Source organism: Capricornis sumatraensis, chromosome 1 (assembly GCF_032405125.1).
Source record: "Capricornis sumatraensis isolate serow.1 chromosome 1, serow.2, whole genome shotgun sequence".
NCBI classification, from domain to species: domain Eukaryota; kingdom Metazoa; phylum Chordata; class Mammalia; order Artiodactyla; family Bovidae; genus Capricornis; species Capricornis sumatraensis.
Window position 1 is genome coordinate 124,945,235 of NC_091069.1, and position 15,076 is coordinate 124,960,310.

Here is a 15,076-nt window from a genome sequence, read left to right on the forward strand (position 1 = left end):
TGCCCCCAATCCCTCCCAGCATCAGAGTCTTTTCCAATGAGTCAACTCTTCGCATGAGGTGGCCAAAGTACTGGATTTTCAGCTTTAGCATCAGTCCTTCCAAAAAATCCCAGGGCTGATCTCCTTCAGAATGGACTGGTTGGATCTCCTTGCAGTCCAAGGGACTCTCAACCAAGAAATTTAGGGCACTTCAATTTAATCCTCTCACCAAAAATATTATGAATAGCAAGGCTTGATCAATTACTTACCACTTGACCTTGAAGTCTTAATTTTCAAATTCTTTAGTGTCCATTCTGAGAATGATGAGTTTTTACCATTTATTTTTCAATTCCATGCTTTTTATGAAACAAATCATGACTTTGTCTACTATTTTATTGATTTGCATGTTCTTTGTTAATATATAGATTATATACTATTTTGGGGATATTAAATATATCACTTAGATATAACAAGTGGCTACAAAGGAATGGTCACATATTTCAGTTGAAGTAGTTCCATTTGTCATGATAGTAGGCTTTAGACTCCACTGGCTTGATGGAATCCTTAAAAAAACTTTTCTTTAGTAAATTTTTTAAAATACTAAAATTGATGGTTAATTTTTAGAATTAGGCAAATGCAGAAAGAAATGACAAAAGCCACTTCATTCATATGTTGTAACAACCCTCAGCAAATTACAATGGCAACTATGAGTCAAACTAAAGGGAATCTGTTAACTACTGAAGTGTTCAAGCCTTGTAAAGAATATTCTAGTTTTCTTAATACTATGCATAAAAGGAGAAAGGAAATGGAGAAGGAAATGGCAACCCACTCCAGTGTTCTTGCCTGGAGAATCCCAGGGACGGAGGAGCCTGGTGGGCTGCTGTCTAAGGGGTCGCACAGAGTTGGACATGACTGAAGCAACTTAGCAGCAGCAGCATGCATAAAATAGATGATTAATGAGAACCTACTGAATAGCACAGGGAACTCCACTCTATGCTCTGTGGGGCCTAAATGGGAAGGAAATCCAAAAGAAAGGGAACATATATATACACAGAGTTGATTCACTTTGCTGTGCAGCAGAAACTAACACAGTGTCATAAAGGAACTACTCTCCAATAAAAACTAAACAAATAAATAATATGTGGGCAATCTATTCAGAATGGGGTCAAGCTCTAGAAGGACTCAACTGGTTGAGGGTCTTCAAGTTGTTGTAAGTAGCATGCACTTGGATTTTTTTCATTTAGACTGTGCATTCATTTGAATAGCTTAAGACAACCTTCAGACAGACGAGCAGAGTGTGTGTCTTTAAGGCTAATGGATACATTTTTCTTTAGAAGGGAAATCTAAAGCCTCCCTAGAAGCTACCCTTGGCATCTCCATTATTTAGATCATAAAACAGTGCAGCCTCTGAGCTGACCATGATAATGCTGACCTGTGAGCCCCATTTACTCTTCTTTCATGACCAGGAGATGCTCCTTCTGCCCTGGCCTCAGACAGAAAGACCTGGCTGTTTTCTGATCTTGCTTACTTGAAGGACAGCCTGTCTTTGGCTGCTGTGAAATATAACTGCATTACCTTAAGTCTTGCTTCTCTGTCATGTGCAATATGACCCATGCTAATATGTGGCAGTTTTAGTATTGATTTCCCCTCCTTGTGGATTTCATTCTGCCTATGTCAAATATAGATTAAAAATTGCTATATATGCTGAACTTACCTAGTAACTACAACCACAAATAGACTTCAGTATATAAAAGTAACTTACATGACCTTAAGAAAGAATGGATGCTTCTAATTTAGGCTTAGCTCTATCATCCAACTCTTGACTCATGAGTACATTGTGAAAACACAGCAAACACATCTGAATTTGCCTTGAAAATGGTATTGAGAAAATTGTCCGAGAAATGCCATGTGTTTCATGGTCCATGAGTGCCCTCCACAGGGTGCACTGCAGAGATTTTATTTTAGTGTTGTGTCTGTTTAATTTTCTTGAGTGTTCTGTCTCGGATCATTTCTGTATTAGAGAAAATTCATAAAGGCTTGAAAAGAAATTAAATTCCTTGATCTAATTTAGTGAAGGTTTAATCATTTAAGTTAGGAAGCAAAATGTCAATGCCAGCCTAACCCTCACTCTCACTGTACATCATTCTGCTGCATCCAATTGTTTGATAAGGAGCTTCTGAAAAATGCTATTTTGCTTCTTAAACAACAGGTAATGGATTTTTAATGTTGTTTTTTTTTTTCAGCTGTTCCTTCTGTAGGAAATTGAGTTAAGAGCGTCAATGTTGGCAATTACTCTTGTACTCCACAGCATTTGTTTGGAACTACTACTTAATAAATTTATTGCAGCATTTATATTCTTTTAGACGATTCCTTCCAAGCCCCTTGCATAGATTCCTCAACAAACAGAGAGACCTCCTGACTCTTTCAAGGGAATATTGTGAAAGAATTTAAACAAGGGAGAGCAAAGATCCAGCTACATTCACATTCACTCATTTTGCACAGTAATAATTTGATATGGATAGAAACAAATCATTGTGTATTGCTTGAATAAATGGAAGGAATATGCAAAGCCCACATTAAAGGGTAATTCCTTTTGAAAATGCCCTCCTTAGAGTAAGTTCTGGAGAAAGTAAATGAAGATAAACTTCAGGTGAACCAAACAAAGAGAACTCAACAACAATGTTTTGATCAAAATGGCTCTCTCAAAATAACCACTGAGAATGCATTGTCATTTTAGGAACAGATGCAGAACAATGACACCCATGTGTTGTGCTTAGTCACTGAGTTGTGTCTGACTCTTTGTCACCCCATGGACTGCAGCCCTCCAGGTATCTCTGTCCATGGAGACACTCCAGGCAAGAATACTAGAGTGAATTGTCATGCCCTACTCTAGGAATGATACCCATATTCCCCTAAATATTAAAGGAAAGGAAGGCTTGTTAGTAAAACAAGGGCTGGGTTGACATGACAGGTTAAACATTAGACAGCCCAGGACAGCTCTTCTCTTTGCAGCAGAGTCCCTGGTCTGACCAGTCATGAGTTCTGGCAATTCTGAGGTTCCTGCAGGCCCAGGTTGATCCCTAAGGCCTTAACTAGAGATGTTCCTTTCACAGCTAAAGCCACAAATGCCACACAAAATCCTGGAGTGAGATGAGCAATATACTCCCTGCTTTGGTAAAACACAGCAAACAAACACCCACACATATGTGCTTAATGTTGAAGATTATTTCTTAGCCATAAATTTAATTTTCTCATTTTAAGAAGGATAAAGACAAAAATAAGAAGGCTGACTGATGAACTGAGCTCTGCTATCACTAGTATACCATTTAGAACATCTTCAAATTACCTTTAGAATTATGCGCTTTAGTTGATTCCATGACTGCCAGAATCAATATGTAACATAATTTTAAGAAATTTGAGGAGGTTAGTCGATTTCCATAAGTGTTTTTAAAAGAAGACAGCACATTTGTAAGCTCTATGGGCTCAGGTTTCTCTCATCTCGCAGCTACATCATCTATGAGAGATGGCTTTCAAGGTGTAACAATGGGAAAGACAAGCCTGAAAGCACATTGCGAATTGATTTTTTAAGAACAAGAATTGGAGGGGGCTTACCTCACCTCTGCCCATAAACTACCAACCAAAACTCAGCCAGTTACCTCTCACTCTGACCACAGACAGGTGTAGGAAGGATGACAATCTAGTAAATGTTTTTCTGTGTCTACAGAAGAAACAAACAGTATGATGACGGTGTAACCTTGTCCCTGAACCACTTTCCTATATGGGATAAGCAACTGAGAACAATCTCAGCACATTGCTTTCATGCTGGGCCAGTTTGTCTGTTAATAGTATTACAGAAATCATTACTGTTTTCCTTAGCACAATCATATTTGCTAAATCTCTCAATATTTCATAATGCAAGGTCTTAAGTTTAACAAACGATTACATTTCCTTTGTCTTCCTATTCCAAAATGTTTTATCTAATAGGCCAATGGGTTTTGAGGTATTTCTAAAGATGCATGCTTTCAAATTGTGGTGGTGGAAAAGACTCTTGAGAATCCCTTGAGCTGCAAGGAGATCAAACCAATCAATCCTAAAGGGAATCAACCCTGAATGTTCATTGAAAAGACTAACACTGAAGCTGATGCTCCAACATTTGGCCATCTGATGGGAAGAGCCAACTCATTGGAAAAGACCCCGATGCTGGGAAAGATTAACGGGCAAAGTAGAAAGGGCCGGCAGAGGATGAGATGGTTAGATAGCAGCACTGATTCAATGGAAGTGAATTTAATCAGACTCTGGGAGACAGTGGAGGACAAAGGAGCCCAGTGCACTACGGTTCACGGGGTCTCAGAGTCAGAGACAAACTCGTGACTGAACAAGAAGAACGAAAGAAGCAAAGCTTTGGGATAATATTGGGTTGACCAAAAAGTTTGGTTGGGTTTTTCCATAAGATCTTTTAATATATTAATGTTGAGTTTGGGATACTTCACTTATTTAGGTCAAAGAGTTAGGAAGAAGCCCTTTATGGCGCTTACTGGAATATTAAACCCAATTTTACAATAATGAGATAAAGTGAAAGAAATCCTAGTCAATTTAATAGAAAAATCATCATCAGAGAGAATTCTATTAGCTTTGAGCTTTGCAGCAAAGCATGTTTATTGCTTGATTAAGTATTAATAAGATTAGAGGTCATGCTCTTTGGTAAAATCCCATTAGAAACACACAGCGGAGTAGAAAACATTCAAAATCAGCACTATTTGTAATACATTTAGGACGATGGGACTAACAGCTAAAAAACGAAAACTTGAGTTTAGTTGCATATAGAACCATAGATCAGACACTATTATAGTGCAGTAATGTCAAAATGAGATTTCGTATACAAGAGATAAGCAAGGACAAGCTTCATTCTTCTGACAGTATAGACAGGCCAAAACCATATTTCAAGTCTAAGTAGATCAAATGGCAGTTAAAGTAAGCACATGTGTCTGTATTAACTAATCAGCAGGTTACGATCATACAGGCTAATTAGGTAGGCTGAACTGTATCCTATCACAAACTGGTGATTAAATGATAATAAGGAAAATCTGGCTCTGGATCTGAACCTGGCTTTGTTAATGCAAACACAGATTAATGACTGAGGTCCTTGGTACCCATTTCTCCATGTATAACAGCTTGGCATGCTGCAGTCCATAGGGTCTTAAAGAGTCAGACCCGACTTAGCAACTGAACAACACAACACCAACATAATCCCTACCTGGGCCTGGTAGCTTTAGGATATTTTTAATAAAGAGATCCACTGACTATGAATGAAGGTTCAAATGCAGAATATGGAAAAGACCAATAATAAATCTACAAAAACCATAAAGACTGCTTGTCTATGGTGTCACTAACATTTCTGATAAAGACCAAAATATAAATATATCAACGTTGAATTGTTAGTTAAAAACATGTCATGCAATTAAGAGCTATTAAGGTCATTTTCTAGCTTAGTATTTATGCTGTAGAGGTACTTAGAGATCCTTTTCAATTGCCATTGATAAAAATGTCTCTAAACTATATTGTGAGCAGGCAATTTATTTTCATAAACTTTTCTACTTGAACAATCATCATTTGAATTCCTTTCTGAGGAATTTCTCTCCTGGTATCTTAATTTGATGGCATACATTTTCTGACAAGATAGCAGGAATCCAGGATTATAGACTATTAATTCTTTAAACTTATTTATTTATTTATTTTTGCTCATTATGACCTAATGTTAAGACATTCAGAAGGCTAAATCACACACAATTTAAAGTCAGACACCTCTTAAAACCTGATAGCTCTTTTTCTTTTTTTTTTTTAATCTTTAGAGGCTTAAGCACAAAACATTGCAGAAAATACTGCCTCCTTTTTTAATTGTATTATGGATCTATGAATATGAATGAAATTGGGATGATATTGTTACTTGAGAAATAAGATAAAACATCACTACAAGTGTTCCCACAAGTAAGAATCTGGGAATTCTTACTTGAATAAGTGAACAAGATAGGCCTTGATGTTAAGATCTAATTCAATTAAAATTGATACCTCCTTCTGGATTGCACAAGGGAATACACAGAAATTGGGAATCGCACATACTTCATACAGGAGTCATTTATCTTATGCCTTTAACATGCTACTCTTTCAAAGATGGTCTGTGACTTCATAAAGGATCTGACAGTCCATGCTAAAGATCACTCGCTTATGTGTATCCATAACATAGGCATCCACTGTGCAAATTTCTCCACAAACCCAGCATTCATGTGCGAACTATACACATCCTGAACTGATGACAACAGGGTATTTGTTGCTCTTGGTTTCCAGGGAAACGACACTTTATAGGATCCGCACTTACGCTGCTCCATACGAAGCTGCCTTAGAATCGCCTTCAAAGAGCCCTTGTCTCCATCTGTGAGCTCGAGGTAAAGTGCTGTGATGGCAGCTGCTAACGAGCTGACTCGCCTCCATCAGGGCAGCCTTGAATTTATTTCTGCTGTCCCCCTAGGGAACTGTCAACCAGGAATATGAGTGAGAGGAGAAGAAATGATTGCCCCTTCCCAGCAGCATGGCAGTCTCTCAAACACACAGGCTAATTTGATAGTTACAACAAAAAACGGGGAAAAGAAATCCATGTACATTTGCTGGTATTGCAATGTCAGCTAAGTGTTTGCTTCCTAACTTTTCCAGGGGCAGCTTCACCCTGCCTAGCTCACTGCATGTGCCCGTGACTCTTCATTTTGTCAGCTGAGCTTGCTTCTAATTGCAGATTTCACATAGTGTCCCCTTTCTGGAGGCCTGTGTCCCCATGCTCCTAACCTGCAACAAAGAATTTTAACAGAAGCTACTGGTAACATAAAAACATATGTTTGAGATGACTACTTAAAAAAAAGGTTTTGATCTAGTCGTATCTATTAATTGGGCACTGCAACAAGAGTGTTAATGGCGGGGGTCCTCTGTTCACATGGTTCCACTCCAGGGCCATGACTGTGAATCACAGACACAGGATGTTAGGCTATGAAGGCTTGATTCTGAGAGATAATTAGATAAATTCTGCTGAGATTGGAGCAAATTTGTGTGAGTAATAACATGTTTCTGGCTGAATATTTTCCAGGACTGTTATATTCCATTTGGAGATTACTTAAAAATAATGTAAGTGGAGGAAAATAGGATTCTTACTAAAGGCACCCTATTAGAGCAAGCATTGTGTAAGGGAAAAAATTGATAAAAATAAGACTGACGACTAAATTTACAGAAGGTGAAACAATTGGTATCTGTTGAATTTGACCCTCATTTACACATCAGCTATCACTCCTCTAGCTGGACTTACCGTCTCTTATAGAACAAAACATAATCTAGGTGGCCAAGCCTTACACGACTCAGTTAGGAGAAAATGATGGCAAGATTTAGATCATTTAGGCTTCCAGAACAATTCATTTTTTCAGGAAGCCTTGAAGGAGGCAGCAGAGAATATTAATAAGATATAAGATTATCTTTAGGTTCAGAAAGCTAATATAGTAAAATTATGCTAAGAAGAGAATATTTATTTCCTATATAACTGAATGTAATCCTTATGACAGCATAGCTAGGGATTGTAGCTGATGGAAATAGAAGCATCCAGGGGAATGTATCTGAAAGTTGGGTTGGGTTGAAAGGTGAATGGAAAAATATCCCTAACAAAAGTGATTCTATAGGTGTAAAACAAGAAAGCCACCAGTGAAGAGAGAACAAAATGCTCCAACGCAGGTCATTTTTTACTTTTCTCCCTTCCAAAAAAAATTTTTTTTTCCAAATACCAGTGTTTCATCGAAAGAATAAATTACAGATTTTCCTCAAAAGAAAATATAAAGAAATGCAATGATGCCACGACTAAGGATCTGACAAAGATGGCAGAATCAGGGATGGCTTCTGAAAGACCTAGAGGGGTGGGATGGCAGAGAGGCTCAAGAGGGAGGGGATATATGTGTACTTACGGCTAATTCATGTTGTATGGCAGATACCGACACAGCATTGTAAAACAATTATCCTGCGATTAAAAATTTAAAAAAATATAAAAATAAAGTTTAAAAAGACAGAAAATAATTAAGGCTAATGCCCTAATGAGAGGTTCTTTCCAAAGAAACAGAATAAGACATAGGCTATATAGGCTACAGGCTATGGGGTCGCAAAAGAGAGGAAAACAACTTAGTGACTAAACAACAACAATGGAGATTTATTACTCAGAATTGGCTTGTGGAGGCTAATAAGTCCAGCCAGCTTGCTGTCTTCAAGCTGGAGACCCAGGAAAACCGGTGATGTCATTTCGGTCTAGTTCCTAAGATTTGAGAACCAGGGAGGCTGATGGTGCAAATCTCAGTTCAAGGTCAGGAAAAGACACACAGCACAGTTTGTGCAGACAGGCAGGAAGCAAAGGGGATTAATGACTCCCTCCTCTGCCTTTTTGTTCTACTCAGGCCCTCAAAGGCCTGGATGATGCCCATCCACACTGGGGAGAACACCAAATCAAATACCAATCTCATCTGAGAATACCTTCACACATACACTGAGAAACAATGTTTTATGCTGGCACCCAGTGGCAGTATAACATTGACACATGAAACGAACCATCACCCCAAGGAAGATATAAGAACTTACTGTCTTTCTAAAATAAAAGATACAGGTAAAATAAATTGTGGAGAAATTTAAATAAAGTGTGGAGGCTTTTTGACCTCCATGAGGACTATTATATAATTATTTGTCATAATATTCAATATACAGTAATCAACAACTACCATCTTTACTTTTTTCCATTTCTTTATCAAAGATGCTTATTTTTCTAGGCACATAATTACTTCTGCCTCATAATGGCACACCTTTTTCCTGCTTCTTATCTGAATCTTTTTATTCTTTATAGGTATGCTTTCATTCAGCCATGCATATAGTCTTGGAGGAAATCAGTCAAGTGCCTCTTGACCCAACTTCTCTAAAGGGAAGTAAGTACACAATGTGTTTCTAATGTGTGTTGTAAATGAATCAGAAATCATGCTCCTTAGTGAAGACATTCTGGAGACGACCCCTCAGGAATCTTCTCTGATTGCTCTGTAAAGAAGAGAAGAACGTTGTCAACACATACACAGAAGTGTAACTTGGCACCATGAGAAATTTTAGCTACCGTATTAGCTACTGATTGAACGTTTCCCATTTAGCAACTTTCTAGTAAGATAATTCTACCTAAGGATATCTGTTCCATGCAGCTATTATTCTCAGAAGTGCTAGAAGAGTTGAATTGGTCAACTATATCATACTCCAAGAAAGATGTGACTAGGGAATTTGTTTAAGAGTAACTATCCCTACTGTTATTTATATAAATATATAAATAAACATATATATATATGTTTGTATCTACACTGAAACTTCAATAAAGATAAATATGTCAAAGATAACCTTTGAACCATTGTTAGTAACCAAAGAAATTAGAGCTAAAGGAAAGTAAATGAGATAAAGTTAATGAGATCTAAAAAAAAAAGAAAAGAAAATTAAGAGTAATATGACATTAAGAATAACACACAGTAAATAGCTCTATCTATAGAAATTACCCTTTTGTGTTTGTTTGCTTGTTCAGTTGTTTTCTGAAAATGCCTATATTCAAAGGCAGCTAAGTTTTTAAGAACTAGGAGTGGATCTAGATTTTTAACTGTGTGGATCACAACAAACCATCAGCAGAAAGGGGAAAAGTGGAAGCGGTGACAGATTTTACTTTCTTGGACTCCAAAATCACTGCAGACAGTGACTGCAGCCATGAAATTCAAAGATGCTTGCTCCTTGGAAAGAAAGCTATGACAAACCTAGACAGCATATTAAAAAGTAGAGATATCACTTTGCCGACAAAGACATCACAAAGGTCCGTGCAGTCAAAGCTATGGTTTTTCCAGTAGTCATACACAGATATGAGAGTTGGAGCATAAACAAAGCTAAGCACCAAAGAACTGATGCTTTCAAGTTGTAGTGCTGGAGAAGACTCTTGAGGGTCCCTTGGATTGCAAGGAGATCAAACCAGTCCATCCTAAAGGAAATCAGTCCTGAATATTCATTGGAAGGATTGTTGTTTAAGTTGGAAACTCCAATATTTTGGCCACCAGATGTAAAGAGCCAACTCATCGGAAAATACTCTGATGCTGGGAAAGATTGAAGGCAAAAGGAGAAGGGGATGTCAGAGGATGAGATGACTAGATAGGATCCCTGAATCAGTGAACATGAATCTGAGCAAACTTTGGGAGACAGTGGAGGACAGAGAAGTGTGGCATGCTGCAATCCATGGGGTTGCTAAGAGTAGGCCATGACTTAGCACCTGGACAACAAAAACAGCTAGCTTTTTAGTATTCTCTTATTTTCCTGAGGAGTGAAACAATTAATTTTACTATACCATGGCAAAAATATCCTCAGTGATTAAATATTGCTAGTAGTTGTGAAAGCCTTATCTGTAGTCTCTCAGGCTGGTTAGCATAGTCATGGATATGACAGGATGCCGTCCCTTCCCTCTGGAGATTACTGGGATCCCAGTGGTCTAGCTCTTTTCTGTCTGTTCTCCAGATCAAGGCCTTTGTTTTGCCATTGTCTCAACTGTTTCCAGGCGGAGGCCCTGAGATCTATATCTGACCTGAAGACTCTTTCCTGTGCTCCTTGATCCAGCAGACAAAAATTTTAAAAATTGAGAACCTTCCTATGAAAGCTCAGTAGTTTCCAGCTACTTTTAAAATAACCCAAGAAGGTATAGCGAAAGTGAATCTCTCTGGAGATGAGGACCTCTTTATGCCAAAGCTATACTTCTTAATTCAACAGAATCCCCATCAGTACCTGTTATCTAGCACCTGACCCAGTTCAATAATTGGAGACCTCTGAATGGCTTCTTAAGGCATTTCAACTTTGGGCTCTTAAATATCTTGATCCTCTTTTTCCTTGAGCTTGTAGATAAATAAACAATTTTCACTTTTTAAAAATCGTGTATATCTGGACTGTTGTACAGAAGGGCATGGCAACCCACTCCAGTATCCTTGCCTGGAGAATCCCCATGGACAGAGGAGCCTGAAGACTACAGTCCATGGGGTTGCAGAGTTGAACACAACTGAGTGACTAACACATGCACGGGCTATTGTACACTTTATTTTATCCCCTAAATCGTGCTTAGTTCTCTGAAGATTTAAATTAAGCTTGGAATGTATTCAGGAAAGCACCTAAAAGTGTTACTAGGCAAGCAACTATAACGCATTAGTGATATGACAGAATATTGCTTGGATTTGTACTTTGAGAAAACTGATTTCTAATACACAAGATAAGCTGAAAGGAAAACCTGGGGATTAAAGTTCAAGTGTTAGTGTCTCTGTTGTGCTCGACTATTTGTGGCCCCATGGAGCCTGCCAGGTTCCTCTGTCCGTGGAATTCTCCAGGCCAGAATACTGGAGTGGGTCATTATTTCCTTCTCCAGGGTACCTTTTTGAACCAAGGATCAAACCCGGGTCTCCTACCTTGTAGGCAGATTCTTCACCATCTGAAGGAAGTCTACGGGGGATTAAAGGAAAGTAGTAAAATCGGAGCTGGAGAAAATAAAGAAATTAATCATCAAAAACTGAAAAAAAGTTTTTAGTTTGCTTTACGTCTGTGTCAAAAGTGACTTTTTAAAATTTTTCATTTCTCAGAGAATGAAAAAATAAATGCATTTATCTAAATTACTGAAAAAAAAAATCTTTAAATGTTAAAAAGATCAAATGTTTCCACAAATGTACATGTTTCTATAATGTTTCAGAGCAGAAGACTTGTAGAAAGTCAAAATACCGATAGAAAACTAGTGCTTATGGGCGCTTGCCCTCCTGTCTCTCTCCTGGCTCTCTGCTTTCTCTCTGTCCTCACATGGTTTTCCTGAGACAAAAAAGAAGCAAATTGTCTCAGGTCTCTTCTTAGGGCACTAATCCTATCATGAGGGTCCACTCTCATAATCTGATTACTTCCCAAAGGCCTCATCTCCAAATACCATTACAATGGCATTTGGTATTAAGGGTTTCCATATATGAATTTTCGGGGAGACACAAGCATGCAGTCCAAAACACTGGGTCAAAGGGTATTTATGTTTTACATTTTAATAGTTACTGCGAAATTACCTTCTTAAAATATTACCATAAACAATAGAATAAAGGATATATTGTATTATTATTTTATTTATCAAAAAGATCTCAACTCAATGCTTACACTGACCACCATTACCAAAACTAATACTTCTGATTACTTATACCACCAGGGTACAACATGCTTGTCTTTCTCAGGGCTTACTATGGTTGCAGTATACATTTATTTCTGAGATCCATTTGATTATGTTTCTTCATCTGACTCCTGTGCTATGCTGTACTCAATCACGTCAGACTCTTTGCAATCCCATGGACTGAAGCCGGCAAGGCTTCTCTGTCCCTGGGATTTCCCAGGCAAGAATACTTGAGTGAGTAGCCATTTCTTCCTCCAGGGGATCTTTCTGACCCAGGGATCAAGCCCACGTCTCCTGTAGCTCCTGCATTGTCAGGTGGATTCTTTACCTCTGAACCACCTGGGAAGCCCCATCTGACTCCTAAGCTTCATAAACATGTAGGAGGTTTTTTCCTTGTTTTTTTCCACCTTCACTGTTGAATCCCAGGACCTAACAGATTACTGGGGACACAGTAGGTATTCAACAAACATTTGCTGAATGAATTCTCTTTGGTGGATGAATGAATATCTTGCTCATTGCTTAATTATTGCTAATGCTACACTGGTTTGACTCCAGTTATCATTCTGGATCTTTTCTACTTTTTCTGTACTTAACTTTATATGGAATCTTTACATAAAAAACAGCCAAAATAGTTGTCTCAATTTATTTTAGAAATTAGGTAGGATATAAATTAGGCAAATAATAATCAATAAATTGTCAATGCATTTGGCAAATTCCAACACGCACAGAAAAAATATTTGTCTTATTGTAGATACTGTGCTATCAATGAAATCTGATATTTATTACATTTTAGGAACTAATTCACTTTTGATATGTATGGGACTTAGAGGTGTTTTCTTTCCTTTTTTTTTTTTTTTTTTTAATCTAAGGCTTTTTTTACCCATTCTTTGATTTTGTTCTTGGTTGAACAAGGTGTTCCATTTATCACTATCAAATATTTTGGTTCACTTTATGGATTCCAACAAGTCAAAATATTTTTGGAGCTTCTTGATTAATTCAAACTCTAGGATCCAGAGTGCCATGGCCTCTTGAAAGAAACCATTCTACATAAATTTTAGGGCTTTTCCTGTCAGTTTGAATAGTAGGTCTAAATAAAGCTGAAAATATGGCCATCTGTACAGATATGGCCATGGAACTATTAAGGTATCTTTTTCATGATTTTATCATCTCTTTTCTTTGTATAACAAACATCCTGAAAAAAACTGAAAATGGAAGTATTAATCACTCAGTCATGTCCGACTTGCAACGCTGTGGACTGTAGCCTGCCAGGCCCCTCCGTCCATGGAATTCACCAGGCAAGAATACTGGAGTAGGTAGCCATTCCCTTCTCCAGGGAATCTTCCCAACCCAAGACTGAACCCGAGTCTCCTGCACTGCAGGCAGATCCTATTCTCCCTTTTTTCATCCCCTCTTTATTTGACTAAGTAAAGGAAATGTATCTTAAGCATGCATGCAGGTCTGGCAATATTTATTTTCACAATAATTTGTACATTGTTGATCAAAAATGTATTCATTCAACCATTTAAAAAGTATACGTTGGATTCCTACTTGGATTCCTACTCTGACTTATAAATTGTGCTACTTTTTTGATGTTTGAATGTGAATAAGACACACAGGATTGGAGAATGGGAGTTCACAGTTCTAGCAAGGTGGCAGGCATGTGAAGCATCATGAAACAACTAAAAATGCAATTGTAGCAATATGCAAAGAATATGTGTCAAGTGTTAAATTGAGTTGTCAAGTGTTAAATTATTTGGGGGCCTGAATTCCTAGAATAGCAAATGATAGTATGAGATCCAGAAGCAATCAATCAACTTCTACTTCACCCTATACTGAGCTCTTTATAGATCTTTCCTAGCCCAAAGAGAGGTTCTCAATGTTATTAATCATGTTACATTATGTATATCATACTGTATCATATCATCAGTATTTGGGAAGACAGTGAATGTTCTACATGTTCTCATTGTAATCCTATTTCAGCTAAAATGAACTCTTCTTGTCCAGACCTTGGAAATGTGTAGAATTCTCCAAGGCATTTATAGGAACATTTTATTAAACTCTTTTTTATAAACCATAGTTTTACAGAAAAATCTAGGAATTTATCACAAAAATTGTATTTTTATCACAAAGATTTGGTTTTTATCACAAAAATCAAGTTATTGTACTCTCAGTTGCTCAGTCATGTCCTACTCTTGTGACCTCATGGATTGCAGCCTGCCAGGCTCCTCTGTCCATACCATTTCCCAGACATCTCCTTCTCCAGGGGAATCTTCCTGATCCAGACAGAGATCAAACCTGTGTTTACTGTGTCTCCTGCATTGGCAGGCAGAGTCTTTACCTCTGAGCCACCGGAGAAGAACAATCAAGTTACTGAAAAATAGATACATGCTGTGAGCTCTTCTTGCATAAGATCTTGAAGGAGGAAATGATGGTGGTATGTCAAGATAGTTGTTGAATAAATATTTTTTAAGCATATGCCATGGATTTGTAGCAGTGCCATGTAACACAAAAATAAGAGCTCTTGCCCATGGACAATAAAGTGTAAACACAGATTTATATACTCATTCATTTATTTAACAAGCATTTATGGAATGTTGAATAAATATTAGGCATTAAACTGAGTTCTGGATAAACAATAACACATGTTCTTTTTTTTTTTTTTTTTAACTTCAATCAAATCTAAGTGGAATGGAGGAAACAGACCCAAAAAGCCAATGACACTATGTTTTACATGTTGAAGCAGAAATATGTACAGGGTTTTATAGAAACAGGGAAGAAGCACGCAGCCTGTTTGCAGCACCAAGTTAACGTGGAGGTCTGAGATTTAAGGAAAGTTATCTCAAGGTGACTTTC